The 16,772-nt window shown below is 43.8% G+C and overlaps 2 long non-coding RNA genes across 2 annotated transcripts in view; one reads left to right on the forward strand and one right to left on the reverse strand.

Moving 5' to 3' along the window:
- LOC307183462 overlaps positions 1-11,592 on the reverse strand; it is a 50,332-nt gene extending 38,740 nt beyond the window's left edge. Inside the window, exon 1 of the long non-coding RNA XR_013827474.1 lies at positions 11,360-11,592. This is a non-coding gene — a long non-coding RNA (uncharacterized lncRNA). The remainder of the gene's footprint in view (positions 1-11,359) is intronic.
- Positions 11,593-11,749: 157 nt separating this feature from the next.
- Positions 11,750-16,772, forward strand: part of LOC307185017 — a 220,320-nt gene continuing 215,297 nt past the window's right edge. Inside the window, exon 1 of the long non-coding RNA XR_013827845.1 lies at positions 11,750-11,899. This is a non-coding gene — a long non-coding RNA (uncharacterized lncRNA). The remainder of the gene's footprint in view (positions 11,900-16,772) is intronic.

Here is a 16,772-nt window from a genome sequence, read left to right on the forward strand (position 1 = left end):
CCTTTGGGACACCTTGGGCCCCATACCCAACAGCCAACAAATGGTGTCCGGAATTGACCCCCCACTGCCCCCTCAACAATCTGAAATAAGCTCTGGGATCTCTGGGCCCCACAGCCAGACTCCAGGAACCAGTTCTGCCTGCCAGTAGTCCAGCAGTAACCCCAGGATCTGGCTTCACCTGCCAGAGGGTAGGCAACAGCTCCAGAGTCTTTGGGACTCTGACTCCACCCACCAGTAAGCCAGCACTAGCCCCATGGTCCCCTAGGATTCTGCAACCAGCCATCTTATGACCATGCTGCACTGAACCGCAGGCAGCAGTATTCGCACAAGGCAGGGCCTGGCAACCAATAGGACTAGGGGCCAATCAAGGCTACCAGAATGCCCACAGTCAGCCCACCACAACAGAAGGACCCACACAGACTTCTTTGGGGGAACCCCTAGAGCACATAGCTTGGGTGACGACAGGGGAGTACACTGCTGGGATGCACAGGACGCCTCCTAGAGAGGGCCAGTTCTCCAAGATTAAGGAACGTAACTAATCTATCATGTACATAAACTGCAACTAGCAACTTAGACAAAATGAGGCGGTGGAGGAATATGTTCCAGATGAAGGAACAAAATAAAACCCCAGAAGAAGAACTAAGTGAAGTGGAGATAGGCAATCGACCCAAGAAAGTGTTCAGAGTAGTAGTAAAGATGATCAAAGAACTTGAGAGGAGAATGGATGCACAGAAGGAGCAGTTACAAGTTGTTTTTTTGTTTTGTTTTGTTTTTTACGCTGTGGTTTTTATTTTATTGAGATATAATTGACATATAACATTACATTAGTTTCAGCTGTACAACATGAATAGATACATGTCTATATTGTGAAATGATCATCAAAGTCTGGTTAACATCTATCATCATAGATAGTTACAATTTTTTTCTCTTGTGATGAGAACTTTCAAGATTTGCTCTGTGACTTTTAACTATCTTTGCTGGGGCCACAACTTCTACCAGGAGTCTGACAGCTGAGTTATGACTTAAAATTCCAATTTTAATGGTTTTCCTCTCTTTCCCAGTGTGGAATGTGTTGAAAAAATAGGCCACCTTCCTCTGTCCATTGTCACATATAACTTCTTCCCTTGCTGACTAGGGGTTTCTAACCTTTTTCCAATGAGAACAGGGTGAGGAAGGCATGGTGGTTGAAACAAGTTTTTAACAAAGAGTTAGAAAGCATGAAGAACAACCAGAGATGAAGAATACAAAAACTTAAATAAAAAATACAGTAGAAGAAATCAATAGTAGGCTAAATGATTCAGAAGACTGGATCAGTGAGCTGGAAGACAGAATAGTGGAAATCACTGCCACTAAACAGAAAAAAGAAAAAAGAATGAGGGCTTCCTTGGTGGCACAGTGGTTAAGGATCCACCTGCCAATGCAGGAGACATGGGTTCAAGCCCTGGTCTGGGAAGATCCCACATGCCGTGGAGCAACTAAGCCCGTGTGCCACAACTACTGAGCCTGTGCTCTAGAGCCCGTGAGCCACAACTACTGAAGCCCATGCACCTAGAGCCCATGCTCTGCAACAAGAGAAGCCACTGCAATGAGAAGCCCGTGGACCACAACAAAGAGTAGCCCCTGCTCACCACAATTAGAGAAAGTCCACGTGCAGCAACGCAGACCCAATGTAGCCAAAAATAAATAAAATAAATTAATTAAAACAAAAAGAATGAAAAGAAATGAGGACAGTTTAAGAGACTGCCTAGTATAATATCAAGTGCACTAATATTCACATTATGGGGTCCCAGAAGGAGAAGAGCCAGGGAAAGGGCCTGAGAAAGTATTTGAAGAGATAATAGCTGAAAACTTCCCTAATCTGGGGAAAAAAAAAAAGAGTCACCCAAGTCCAGGAAGCACAGAGTCCCATACAAAATTAACCCAAAGAGGGACACACCAAGTTACACTGTAATCAAAATGAGAAAAATTGAAGATAAAGAGAGAATACTAAAAGCAGCAAGGGGAAAGCAACAAATAATCTACAAGGGAACCCCCATAAGGCTATCAGCTGATTTTTCAGCAGAAGATCTGCAGGCCAGAAGGGAGTGGCATGATATATTTACAATGAAGAAAGGAAAAATATCAATTAACAAGAATAGCCTATACTCATCAATCCTCTGATTCAGATTTTGTGGAGAAATAAAAACTTTACAGACAAGCAAAAGCTAAAAGTATCCAGCACCACCAAACCAGCTCTACATCAAATTAGGAAATTATCTAGGCAAAAGAGAAAAGGCCACAACTAGAAATGAGAAAATTACAGATCGAAAAATCTCACCAGTTTAGGCAAACATACAATAAAGGTAGGAAACCATTCACACACAAAGCTAGTAGGGAGGTTAAAAGACAAAAGTAGTAAAATCGTCTGTATCCACAATAAGCAGTTAAGAGATACACAAAACAATTAAATGTAAAATATGATATCAAAAAGAGTAATCATGAGGGGAGAAGAGTACAAATGCAAGGTTTTTTTTTTTTTTTTTTTTTTTGCAGTACGCGGGCCTCTCACTGTTGTGGCCTCTCCCGTTGCGGAGCACAGGCTCCGGACGCGCAGGCTCAGCGGCCATGGCCCACAGGCCCAGCCGCTCCGCGGCATGTGGGATCTTCCCAGACCGGGGCACGAACCCGCGTCCCCTGCATCGGCAGGCGGACTCTCAACCACTGCGCCACCAGGGAAGCCCACAAATGCAAGGTTTTAAAAAACATTTGAAATTAAGAAATCAGCAACTTAGAACAATTATGTATATATAGACTACTATACAAAAACCTCATGGTAAGTGCAAACCAAGACTATAATAGATATACACACAAAAAAGGAAAAGGAATCCAAACTTAACACTATAGATAGCAAATCAAAAGAGAAGGGAACAAAAAAAGGAAGGGGGAAAAAAAAGACCTACAAAAAGAAATCCAAAACAATTAACAAAATGGCAATAGGGACATACATATTACTAATTACATTAAATGTAAATGGACTAAATGTTGCCTACGAGAGACTCACTTCAGATCTACAGACACACACAGACTGAAAGTGAGGGGATGGAAAAAGATATTCCATGTGAATGGAAATCAAAAGAAAGCTGGAGCAGCAATACCTATATCAGACAAAATAAGTCTTTAAAGTAAAGACTGGTACAAGAGACAAAGAAGGACACCACATAGTGATCAAGGGATCAATCCAAGAAGAGGATATAACAATTGTAAATATATTCAATATATGCACCCAACATAGAAGCACCTCAATATATAAGGCAAATGTTAGCAGACATAAAAGGGGAAATTGACAGTAACACATCTGAAAGCAGCAGAATGCACATTCTTTTCAAGTGCACATGGAACATTCTTCAGGACAGATCACATGCTAGCCCACAAAATGAACATCAGTAAATTTAAGAAAATGAAAATCATATCAAGCATCTTTTCCAACCACAACACGATGAGTCTAGAAATCAACTACAATAGAAAAACTGCAAAAAACGTCTAAAAAATATGCTCCTAAACAATAAATGGATCACTGACGAAATCAAAGAGGAAATTTTACTTAGAGATAAATGACAATGAAAACATGACAATCCAAAACCTATGGGGCACTGCAAAAGCAGTTCTAAGAGGGAAGTTTATAGAGATACACACTTACCTCAGAAAACAAGAAAAATCTCAAATAGACAACCTAACCTTACACCTAAAACAACTAGAGAAAGAAGAACAAAATCCAAAGTTAACAGAAAGAAAGAAATCATAAATATCAGAGCAGAAACAATTCAAATAGAGACTAAAAAAAAGATCAATTAAAATAAAAGTTGATTCTTTGAAAAGATAAAAATGTTGATAAACCATCAGCCAGATTCATCAAGAAAAAAAGGGAGAGGGCCCAAATAAAATCAGAAATGAAAATGGAGAAGTTGCAAAGGACACGACAGAAATACAAAGGATCATAAGAGACTATTATAAGCAACTTTACGCCAATAAAATGGACAACGTAGAAGAAATGGACAAATTCTTAGAAAGACACAATCTCCCAAGATTGAACCAGGAAGAAATAAAAATACAAAGAGACTGATTACCAGTACTGAAATTGAATCAGTAATTTAAAAACTCCCAACTAACAAAGGTCCAGGACCAGATGGCTTCACAGGTGAATTCTACCAAACATTTAGAGAAGAGTTTAACAGTTAACCTCCTCAAACTATTCCAAAAAATTGTAGAGGAAGGACCACTTCCAAACTTATTCTATGAGGCCACCATCACCCTGATATCAAAACCTTCAAAGATATCACACAAAAAGAAAATTACAGGCTAACATCACTGATGAACATTGATGCAAAAATCCTCAACAAAATACTAGCAAACTGAATCTAACAATACCTTGAAAGGATCATATATCATGATCAAGTGGGATTTATCCCAGAGATGCAAGGACTTTTCAATATCCACAAGTCACTCAATGTGATACACCACATCTACAAATTGAAGAATAAAAACCATATGATCATCTCAATAGATGCACAAAAGGTTTTGATAAAATTCAACATCCATTTATGATAAAAACTCTCCAGAAAGTGGGCATAGAGGGAACATACCTCAACATAATGAGTTCCATATACAACAAGCCCACAGCTAACATCATACTCAAGAGTAAAAAGCTGAAACATTTCCTTTAAGATAAGGAACAAAGCAAGGATTCCCATTCTCACCACTTTTATTCAACATAATTTTGGAATTTTTAGCCACAGCAATCAGAGAAGATAAACAAATGTATCCAATTGGAAGGGAAGAAGTAAAATTGTCACTGTTGGCAGATGACATGACACTATACATAGGAAATCCTAAAGACTCCAACAGAAAACCACTAGAGCTCAATGAATTTGGTAAAGTTTCAGGATACAAAATTAATATACAGAAATCTGTTGCATTTCTAAACACTAACAATGACATACCCGAAAGAGAAATTAAGGAAACAATCCCATTTACCACTGCACCAAAAATAATTTAATACCTAAGAATAAACCTACTTGAGGAGGCAAAAGATCTGTACTCTGAAAACTGTAAGATGCTGATGAAAGAAATTGAAAATGACACGAACAGATGGAAAGATATACCATGTTCTTGGATTGGGAGAATTAATATTGTTAAAATGACCATACTACCCAAGGCATTCTACAGATTCAATGCAATCATTATCAAATTACCAGTGGCATTTTTCACAGACCTGGAACAAAATATTTTAAAATTTGCATGGAAACACAGAAGATTCCGAATAGCCAAAGCAGTCTTGGGAAAGAACAGAGCCGGAGTCAGTTGCCTCCCTGACTTTCATACTACAAAGCTACAGTAATCAAAACAGTATGGTATTGGCACAAAAACAGACACACTCCCTCAATGGAACAGGATAGAAAGCCCAGAAATAAACCCACACATATATCATTAATTAATCTATGACAAAGGAGGCAAGAATGTACAATGGAGAAAAGATAGTCTCTTCAATAAGTGGTGTTGGGAAAACTGGACAGCTACATGTAAAAGAATGAAATTAGAACATTCTCTAATGCCATATAGAAAAATAACCTAAAAATGGATTAAAGATCTAAGTGTATGATCAGATACTATAAAACTCATAGAGGAAAACGCAGGCAGAGCACTCTGACATAAATTGCAGTAATATTTTTTTGGATCCGTCTCCTAGAGCAATGGAAATGAAAGCAAAAATAACAAATGGGACCTGATTAAACTTAAAAGCTTTTTCAAAGCATAGGAAACCATAAACAAAACAAGATGACAACCTACAGACTGGAATAAAATATTTGCAAACAATGCGACTGACAAGGGATTAATTTCCATATACAAACAGCTCATACAGCTTAATATAAAAAAAATACAAAACCAAACAACCCAGTCAAAAACTGGGGAGAAGACCTAAATAGACATTTGTCCAAAGATGACATCCAGATGGCTACAGGTACATGAAAAGATGCTCAACATAGCTAATTATAGGAGAAATGCAAGTCAAAACTACAATGGGGTATCACATCATATCAGTCAGAATGTCCATCATCAAAAAGTCTACAAGTAATCATTGCTGGAGAGGGTTTGGAGACAAGTGAACCCTCCTACACTGTTGGTGGTATTGTAAGCTGACATAGCCACTGTGGAGAACAGTGTGGAGGTTGCTTAAAAAATAAAAATAGAAAAAAAAATAAAATAAAAATAGAGTTACCATGTAATCCAGCAATCCCACTCCTGCACATATATCTGGAAAAGACGAAAACTCTAATTTGAAAAGATACATGCACCTCAATGTTCACAGCAGCAATATTTACAATAGCCAAGACATGGAAGCAACCTAAATGTCCATCGACAGATGAATGGATAAAGATATGATATGTATACTATATATATTCAGTGGAATATTACTCAGCCATAAAAAGGGTGAAATAATGTTATTTGCAGCAAAATGGATAGACCTAGAGATTATTATACTAAGTGAAGTAAGTCAGAGAGAGAAAGACAAATATCATATGATATCACTCATATGTGGAACCAAAAAAATGATACAAATGAAATTATTTAGAAATCAGAAGCTGACTCACAGACATAGAAAATAAACTATGGTTACCAAAGGGGAAGGGGGGTGGGTGGGAGAAATTAGGAATTTGGGATTAACAGATACACACTACTATATATAAAATAAATAAATAACAAGGACCTACTGTATAGCACAGGGAACTATATTCAGTATCTTGTAATAATCTATAATATAAAAAAATCCGAAAAAGAATATATATGTATATGTATAACTGAATTACATTTCTGTACACCTGAAACACTGTAAATGAACTATACTTCAATTAAATAAAAAAGAATTTTGTTAGGAATTGATGTTAAATTTTATCAAAGGCCTTTTCAACATCTATTGACATGATCATACTTTTTCTTCTTTGTGTTATTAGCATAGTGAATTATGTTAATAAGTTTCCTAATATTTTAAAAAAAGAATCAATATATATTTACTGATTCCAAGTAAGGATTTCTAGCGCTACTTGCCCATGCTGCCACACTGAAAGAAAGGGATTACTAATAGCTAAAGGGTCCCCTATAAAACACCAGTTAGAAATTCTAGAACTCCTGTAAGTGGTCCAGCTTCCAAAGGAGGTTGCAGTCATTCATTGTAGAGGTCACCAAAGGGTCAACACCTTTCTTATAAGGGGAAATGTCCTGGCCGACAAGGCCGCTAAGACTGCAGCCAAAGAACAGCCAGCCCTACAAGCTGCAGCTCTCATACCTGACACTCCACCCTTCCCAACTGTGCCATCTTTTATACCTGAAGAAACTGAGTGGGCTAAGTATAGGGGACTGGAAAGAGACCTCTCAGGATGGCAGACAGAGGATGACAAGCTTCTCACTGCTGGGGCTGAGCAATGGAACATAATTAAGCACTCCCACAAATCTTCCCACGGAGGGTGGGACTCCCTACTCAAACTGTTTACTCAAGTGTTCCTCGGTGAAGGAATGTCCCAAACTATTAAAAATGTCAACAGGGTTTCTAAGCTTTGTGCCCGCAGTGACCAGGAAGCCTCCACCCCTAACTTGGCCCATACAACATTGGTGAACCTATCCAGGGAAAGACTGGCAAATGGGCTTTACCCAGATGCCCCCATGTAGGGGATGAAAATACCTATTGGTATTCATAGACACTTTTACAGGGTGGATAGAAGCTTTCCCTGCTAGAACTGAAAAGGCAATAGAAGTATCCAAATTTCTGCTTAAAGAGATAATTCCAAGATTCAGATTACCCAAAACTTACAGAGTGATAATGAACCTTCCTTCACTGCCAAGGTGACCCAATAGGTTTCCTCAGCTCTAGGTACTCACTACCACCTCTACTGCTCCTGGAGGCCCCATCCCTCAGGCAAGGTAGAAAAGCAAATCATGTTCTAGAAAGAACGCTGGCTAAACTATGCCAAGAGACTTCAGAAACCTGGATCTCCCTGCTGCCTGTAGCCCTCTACAGACCAGGATGGCCCCAAAGGGAATTTTAAAACTTAGCCCCATTGAAATGACCTATGGAAGGCCCTTTTTGACTTCAGTTCTCTTGTTTGATGAGGAAACCCACCAACTGGTCTCCCACATTGAAGCCAAATTGAAAGGGCCCTCAAAGAATAAGGAAACAATGTGCTGCCTACCCCCCACAAAAGAAAAGGTCGAAGTCTCCATCCGGTCAGGGCACTCTGTCCTACAAAAAACTTGGAAGGAAAGGTCCCCTGAGGACCAGCTACAACCAACATGGAAGGGACCATTATCAGTGCTACTAAGTACCCAACTGCTGTCAAGCTACCAAGAACTTCTAGTTGGGTTCATCTGTCTAGAATAAAATATGTAACTTATAAGTCCCAAAAGGAACCAGAAGGGCTATGAGCCAGTGGAAGACCTCAGATACCTGTCGCAGAGAACAGGTGACTTCACCTGGCTGTGGTGGGTTGGCCTAGTAATCCTTGTGTTTTTAACTATCATCCTCTTATTCTGCTGCTTTTCAGAAACCCCTCCCCCTCGTAAATATCTTCTTTGCCCTTGCTGGGTCTGAGAAAAAAATGTAGTAATATGATGTCAAAAGCCATGATACTCCTAGTAGCACTTCTCACGATGGCCACGGCTCAGGGGGAATGGGAAAATAATGCTTTAGTAAACGTATCTAAAAGAGTTGCCTAAGGAGAAAAACTAGTTAATTGTTGTTGGGTCTGCCTCAAAAACTCTGGCTCACAACAACCATTCATAGGCACAAATAGGTACATGGATACCCCACCTCCCCTGCCACTGATAGAAGTGCCATGGGAAATACCCTTGTCAGGCCCGATACCTTGCCCGTGTTTAACTCTTTTTAAAAGGTGACATAACTTTTCCCTGTTAATCATGGCTACTTTTGTTATCCAGAAAACCAGTCAAGCTTCCAAGGCCACTACACCTCTTATGGTTCTTTTGGCTATGGTAAGCCGCTTTGCAACAATCCCTGGCTACCAGATGGTAGTATCACTGCAGTGTTTTGGAACCCAGACCCACACTGCATTCCCATGAAGGCCTCCACTCTGTGTGCTTATAAGAAAACCCAGACTGAAGGTGCCTATGGGATAGGGATGAAATGGACTAAAAATTGGGCTAAAAACTGTCCGGCTCTATGGAAATGGTGGGTAAAATCTCTTACATCAGTATCTCATCTAAGCCAAGGGCATGGAAAACTCCTGAACTTAACTATTTTGTATATGCTAATGGGCTCCTGTCCCCACATTGTGTTCACAACTTGTCCCTTCCATGGATCCAGACAGCTGCTTCCTTGTTAAATTCTTCTGTTCCCAGATCTCCTGCTGCACCTTCAGGATATGGCTGGATATGTGGCACTCCCCAGAATGAGGGCCCAAAGACAAGTGCGCCCCAGGGGAAATTTGGCCCCTATGTAAATGCTTATCCTTATATCAATAATGTGTGGCACTGGGGAGCCTGTACATTAGAACATTTGGTCCCACTCACAGTCACAATACATAATGATAATATCATCCCAGGAGGGCCACTGGATTAATATTGGCAGGAATAGGACTGGCAGGGGACTGTCAGCTCCATGGGGTGGCTTTGCCTACCATGAGGTAACCCTAGAAGATCTAACCAACACTTCAGAGAGGTTAGCATTGACCACGGGAGATGCCCTAAAAGGACTTCCAACTTCTTTAAACTCATTGGCCAATGTGGTCATGGACAATAGATTGGCCTTGGATTATTTGCTGGCTGAGCAGGGTGGCATTTGTACAGTCATAAACGAAACCTACTGTACCTATGTCAATAAGTCAGGCCAGACCAAGATGGACAACAAAAAGATTTATGAACAAGCATCAATGGTTACGCTGCTACAACAAGATCAGACCCTCATACCATCTGGTCCACCATTAAGAGCGTCTTCCCTAGCCTTACTTGGTTCCTGCCCCTCCTGGGCCAGTAACGATCATACTCCTATTCCTCCTCTTTAGACCCTGTGTCTTTAACCTCTTGGTAAAGTTTGTGTCTTCCAGGTTACAACAGTTCCACATCAAAATGATGGCTATGCGAGTACTCCAGCCCATACTGCCCTCCGACTTAAAACAAGAAGCTGTCCTGCCCCTGGGATTACTAGACCAGGCATCCAGAGATATTTACTCCCTGACAGGCAGGGTCGACACCCCGTACTCATCCCTGAAGCAGCTACAGAAGATGGAGTGTCGCCACTCTGCTTCTCATAAGAATATGAGAGTAAAACCTCTGAGGAGGGAATGAATCAGGAGGGAAAGGGGCAGGACACAGCTGCTAGATAAATGAAGCGGAGGCTCAGTTGTTGGGACGCGATAAAGACCGGCTGGAACCAGCTGAAACCAAGGTGGCTTTGAGAATAGTCTGGTCATTATACTTTCATTGTAATACTAAAAATCACTCCCCCTTATGCCACGACAGTTCTGAGGCGGACAATAAAAGGCCAAAAAATGGGCAATGGCCCACTTCCTGGGAAATTTCCTCTCTTGCCTGAAACAGCAAGAATATTCCTCCCACCTGTTAGCAGTATGAAATTAGCCCATAAAAACCAACAACCCCATTCCCTGGGGCCACTCTTACTTTCTGAGATGCTCCCCATTCTGCCTATGGAGTGTGTATCCCTCTGAATAAACTTGCTTTCACTTTTCTTTGGCTCGCTCTTGAAATACTTCCTGGGCGAAGCCAAGGACCCTCACTTGGTGGTCCGTCCTAAGGACACCTGTGGGTTCCAGGACATGACATTTCCCTTTCCTGCAATGAAGGTCAGTGCCTCAATTTGAGGGTTGTGAAATCTGGAGGGGGGATGCAAGGTAGGGGTCTGTCTTTGTTGTCTTTTGCTCAGGGCTGGAGTTTTTGGATTAGTTTTGGCTGAATGACTCACCAGCTGGCAGACCTTGGCAAATGCCTTAAGGGCTTCACCTGTAAGATGGAGCTGGGAACAAGTCTGAGAGCTCTACCAGCAACAAAGTTAAAGTGAAGTAGATAGGAGTAGGAAGAGGTGGCTTGTTGCCGGGTTTCTTCAGCGTGTCATGGGCCCAAAGCGTGTTGGCACCTCCATGCGCTAGAAAGCTGCCTCAGAGCAGGCCTGATGGTGCCACTCTGAGCCCCAGTTTGCTCTTCCTCTGGCATTCCCAATCCTGGAAACAGAATCCAGCAGGGCCCCGACTTCTCCCCACTCACCCATGACAACAAGTCTTACAAACTCCGCGGATTCTACCTCCCAAATTTACATTGAATTGGCTCATCCTCTCTTTTGCTTTGCCCAGAAAAGACTTACGTTATCTCTTGGCTGGAGTCTTCATCTTTCTGACGGTTGGCTTCAACCTTTCTTTGTCACCGACCTTCCTGAGTCAATCCCCAACAAGGGTCCTCCTTCCTGGTATCCTTCGTGCAAATAACGAGATGAAATTTGGTTCAGAAGCAAAGGAAACTTTTCTTCTTTGACCAGAGAATGGAGAGGTGTGCGCTCCGGCTCTAAATACTCTGCACATGTTCCCCACGCTCTCTCCGAGAGCCCGTGGGTGGGGCTACTTTATTCGAGTCTCCTCAGCGGGGAGGGGGCGGGGTTCTCCTGAGGCGGGCGCAGCTGTGCGGTCACGCGCTAGATCACAATGCCGCGTGCAGCGTCTCTGCACACGGCCCGCTGCTGCCATCTTGGATCGAGTGTCCTGAGCTGCCCTTCGCTTCGCTGCGCTGCCGGGAGCTGAGATGCCGCCGGCACTAGGAGCCCTGGTCCCAAGTGCCTGGGGCAGGGCATCTCCTTGCAGCCCCTTATGGGGAAGCGAACCGAGACTAAGCACAAAGGATTAAAACAAAGGTAAGACTTTATTTCATTACCCAGCTTCTATTTTTATTTCCTGGGAATTATTAATGGACTTTGCCGGTGACAAATTCCTCCTCTGCCTTTGTCCTGCTTCTCATTCTTGAGGGGTGCTGAGGGGCCGCAGCGGTGGTCTGTCTTATGTAACTGCTTCTTGCTGAGTTTGGGCGTCATCGTAACCTCGGGTAGAGGACCAGAACTTCTCCCTAGCCACTTTTAGATATGTTTGGTTGTCACCAGGCCTTGGCCCTAACTGTTCATATTCCTGAGTGGCCGCCATTTGTCTAACCTTTTGGAGACAAAGGACATAAGACAATTTAAGATACATGGCCCATGTGTCAGCGAGAGAACGATGGTTATTAAGGGGCACAGGAAAGTAGAAATCAAATGACGCTGGGGAGGGCCTGTTTTACCCTGTACCACATTTGTTCGGCAAGGTCAGACTGGCTGGCTTCTGTTAGCCAAGTTGCTTTTTCTAGTAGCCTGTCTGCACTTACTCCAGTCAGGCCACTTGCATTGACATAAAAGCAAATTGACACGTTGGCCAGTGCACAGACCCCTCCCTGATCAGCTGACATAATCTAGGGCAATCGGTTGTCTAGGACCATGCTGGCCAGTGAGTCAACTGATTTTCGTATGGGGTTTAAAGGTTTGGTTTGTTTCACATGTCAAGTTGTTTTCTAACAGTTTGAAGTCGAGGCCAGTCTCAGTGGAGACTGTCACCACTGTGGCTACTACCTTTTTTAGGGTGACAGCGTTATATGCAGTTCCCCCAGCCAGGGTCACTAGTACTCCAATGAGTGCAATGACTCCTGGGATTAGTAGTCTTGTGGCTCTTTTGGAGTGTTATGGCTTCTTCGTGTGGGTAGTGGGTCGATTGTAAACTCCAACTAAGATTGGATGTGGTGACACAGCCCCTCACCTTAGTACTGTCTAAGCATTGGATGCCCAGCCCCTCTTTGAGTTTGGGGGCATACCCAAGAACGCGTATCCTCTTTGTAAGCACAGCGACCCTGTGCCATTGGCTTGAGTCCTCGAAGGGTCAGTGCTCTGGTGTTTCATCTACTTAAGTACCTCTAGGACTCCATTGGGGCACCCAGGTACCAAACTCAACTGTTTTCCCTTGTTGGATCACCTGATTCACATATTGTTCGTGCTGTTGGTCCATAAGTGTCTCAAGTGGGATCAGCTGCTTCAACTTGTTTACTGTTTATCACCAGCTGGGAGGACGGTGGTATTTCATAGTTCCCCCTTGGTTATTGAGTTTCCTCTTAAAAATGTCTGATGCGCCTTTCCTGTTTCAGGTTGGGCATGACAGATCCAACAGTCAGTGAATTTCCATTGTCCTAAATGTCTCTGGTCACATTGTAGAAGAAATTTGTTTGCCATGGGGCGACCGTGGGGGTGAACATTCTAATGCCCAAGATGGGAAAAGTATAAAGGAAGTATAGGGCACTCATTTTGTCCTGGGGGTACAAAGAAGACTCAGCACAATGGCAGCAGTTACCATGGTATCTTGTGGGCTGCTGGTTTTCTGGGTTTTTAGGTACACATAATTTCCAGGCCGGAAGGGGTATAGGGCCAGGTCAGTGGGTGCGGGCAGCACCTGATTACCTGTTCTGTGAGAGCTTTCATGGTTTCTCCCTCCTGGAGGGCATACTTGAGTTGTTCCATTTTAAGGGGGTTAAGGTATCCCTTTTCTTGGGCTTAGGGAATGGGCCTACCATACATAAGTTCAAACGTGCTTAACTTTAATTTATCCCTTGGGGCAATCGGAAGCAACTTAATACAGTTTTCTTGAGTTTCCTTACATAGCTTGGCTAAGGCCCCTTTCAAGATTTGATTGAATCTCTACTTTTCCTGATGATTGGGGTCTCCAGGCTAAGTACAAGGTCCGTTTTATGCCCAGGGCACTCGTTCACTTGAGACACAAATGCTGGACCAATCCCACTTTGTCGGGATTCTGGGAGTCCAAACCGGAAGATTATTTCTTTTAGTCATGCCTTAGCCACTCCAGCTGCCATTTCAGTTCTATCAGGGAATGCTTCTATCCACCCAGAAAATGTGTCTGCTAGCACCAAGAGATAGTTGAAATTGCCCAGTACTCTCAGTATGACAGTGAAATCAATCTGCCAGTCTTCTCCAGGATATGCCCCTCTGGTCTGAAACATTTAAGATCTTCCCTTGTCTAAGCTCTAAGACTTGGGTGAGGGCTATCAGCTCTGCCTTCTGGGCAGAAGTCCCTAAGGCTAGGCTTCTTGCGTCTATGACTTGGGTCTGAGAGGTTACTGAGTATCCTGCCAGCCTTTTCCCTCCCTCAAAAAACTACTTCCATCTCTGAACCATTCCTTTTCCAGTGTTTGGGAGAGTTTCATTTCCTAGGTCAGGGCAACTGGAATAGGCTGTGTCTTTTCCTTCTATTTAATCGTGTTCCAAGGGCCCTGTTTCTGTAGGTAGTAAGGTGGTAGAATTAAGTGTGTGACAGATTTTTATAGTAACCACTAGGTTGTCTAATGGCTCTATGAATGCCCGTTCTTAGGCCTTCCTGATACCCCCTAAATTTTGCAACTCTTGTGACCGAGTTTGCCAGAACCAAGTAAGTGGCACTGGTGTCGACTAAGAATTCAACAGGCTTCCCCCTGTGTCCAGTGTCAGCCAGGGTTCCTGAGGAGTAAATTGGAGTACCAGCTTGGGAGCCCCCTGATCCTATCATTTTCCATTAATTTGGACCATCTGCCTTTGAGGGTAGTGGCTGGGATCTGCCATTCCCATACCCCTTTGGACTCTTCCAGTGTCCCTCTTGGTTACTTACGGCACACTGATTGGGTCCTAGTTTCCTTGGCTGGCTACCCCTGGATGGGGGCTAAGGGTCCTCATCAAAGTTGAGAGTCTCTGTGGGCAGTTAGTCCAGATTCCCATGCCAACCAGTTGGTACTAGAGGGCAATAGCCAGTAGGTGGGCTTGCTTCCAGGTCTTTTTATACTCCTCCTTCTCCTCCTCCTCCTTCTCCTCAGTTATTAAAGGTTGTGGTAGGGAACCTTGACCAGGTGAGAGAGATGGGTATCTGGTTCTATTGGGTTGGTCAAAAAGTTCACTCAGGATGTTATGGATAAACCCGAACGAACTTTTTGGCCAACCCGATATTTTTAATTTCTGAAGTTTAAGCCTAATGTCGGGGGCGCTTTGGGAAATGAAATACAACCTCAGGATTGCAACCCCTTCCAATGACTCAGGGTCATGGGTAGTATAGATTCAGAGGCATTCCCTGAGACACTCTAGGAATGCCGAAGCATTTTCCTTGGGCTCCTGACTAATTTCCTTTATCTCATTCCCATTGACAGATGTCTTTCCTGCTGCCTGGATTCCCTTTAGGATCGTATTTTTATAATGGGTCAGCCTCTGTCTTCCACTCCCTGCTCCATTGTCTTGGCGGTCCCAGTTGGATTCGTTATCTGGGACCGCTTGAGTCCCCAGTCTGAAAATAGCGTGACCTGCATTGTTTCTGTTCTCTTTGTCTGCTTCCTCTTGGGCTTTTAAAAAGACTGTGGCCTTTTCTTCCCCTGCTAGGAGTACATTGAGGAGGCTCTGGATGTCAGCCCAGGTGGGGCCGTGGGTCTGAATGACCCCCCTACTCAGATTCAGGACCCCTCTGGATCGTCCCTCAATCCCTTACAATGACATTTTCCCAACTACCGAGGGGGCGGTTGGAGTGATTTTTTTGGTATGAAAATGCCATAAGATTTGACCCAAATAAGATTTCCAGGTTGGGAAATTTGGAACCAGCACCAAACTCTTAATGGATTCGTCACGAGACCCAAATAGGCCTGGGCTCTGAGACAGTTGGGGATTTCCCTTGCATTTATTAACGGCCTGTGCCTGAACTAGTCAGTCCTTCCTCAGTCAGGATGTCCCGCAGGAGGCTAGACGGGACTGCCTCCAGGCCAGAGCAGCTTGGCCGAGGCGGAAGTCTTCTCTTTTCTCCATTCAGCCAAAAAGGAGAAGTTTTCAGACTTCCCGGTAAAGGGCTAAAAACAAGACTCCCACGCGCTCCCCAGATCACCAGGGCAGCTGGAATGCTGTGCTGTTACCTGGAGGAGAGCCCGTGGAACCTCAGTCAATCAAGAATCTCCCAAGCTTTGCCTCACAAGCGGAGCGGGGCGGAGAGGTCAGATGGTGGGTGTTGTGTTTCCTGTTCTTGCCAGCAGCTCACAGGGATTCCTGATAATCACGGGGCTCCCCAGCCCACTTCAGAGAAACTAGCTCTGACAGGAAGAGGTCAAGTCACCGGTCACGTATTTACCTTGGGACCATTTCATACTCAGGCAACCTTGGTGCCTTTTCCTGAACTTGGGCGGAGCATCCTTGTTCTAATTTGTCAGGTGGCCCTCGTTACCTGGACCTTTTCCTGGTCTTGCCTCTTGGCTCACGGGACTGTCCAGTTTCCTTCACCAAACCAAAAGTGACTGTGGAAAATGCTACTGCTGAGCCCCGGAGGTGGGCAAGGAGGACAGAATCCCTGGTGCGGCCCCTACTGCCTTGCACAGGGGTCCACAGGGCAGCACTACTGGTGAGACAGTGGGCAAGACTGCTGTGGCTCCCTCTCGTCCACACGTCCTTACGGTCCCTGGACGTCAGACACTGCAGGAAGTCCAGCCAGAGGCAGCGGACAGATGTGTGTGAGTTTCAGTCTCTGATCCGCAGTGATGCCACAGTAGGATTCCCTTAGGAGGGTGTGGTCCAGATGCTGCTGCAGGCTATACTGTGTGTGCACCACACCCAGGTACTGGGTTGCTGGGCGGAGTTGCTCTGAATTCAGCTGGAGGCTGCTGCCGTTCTACCCCATCAGAGTGTACTCAGAGATCAGAGTCAG

The sequence above is a fragment of the Stenella coeruleoalba genome (assembly GCF_951394435.1).
Source record: "Stenella coeruleoalba genome assembly, chromosome: 3".
Classification (NCBI taxonomy): Eukaryota; Metazoa; Chordata; class Mammalia; order Artiodactyla; family Delphinidae; genus Stenella; species Stenella coeruleoalba.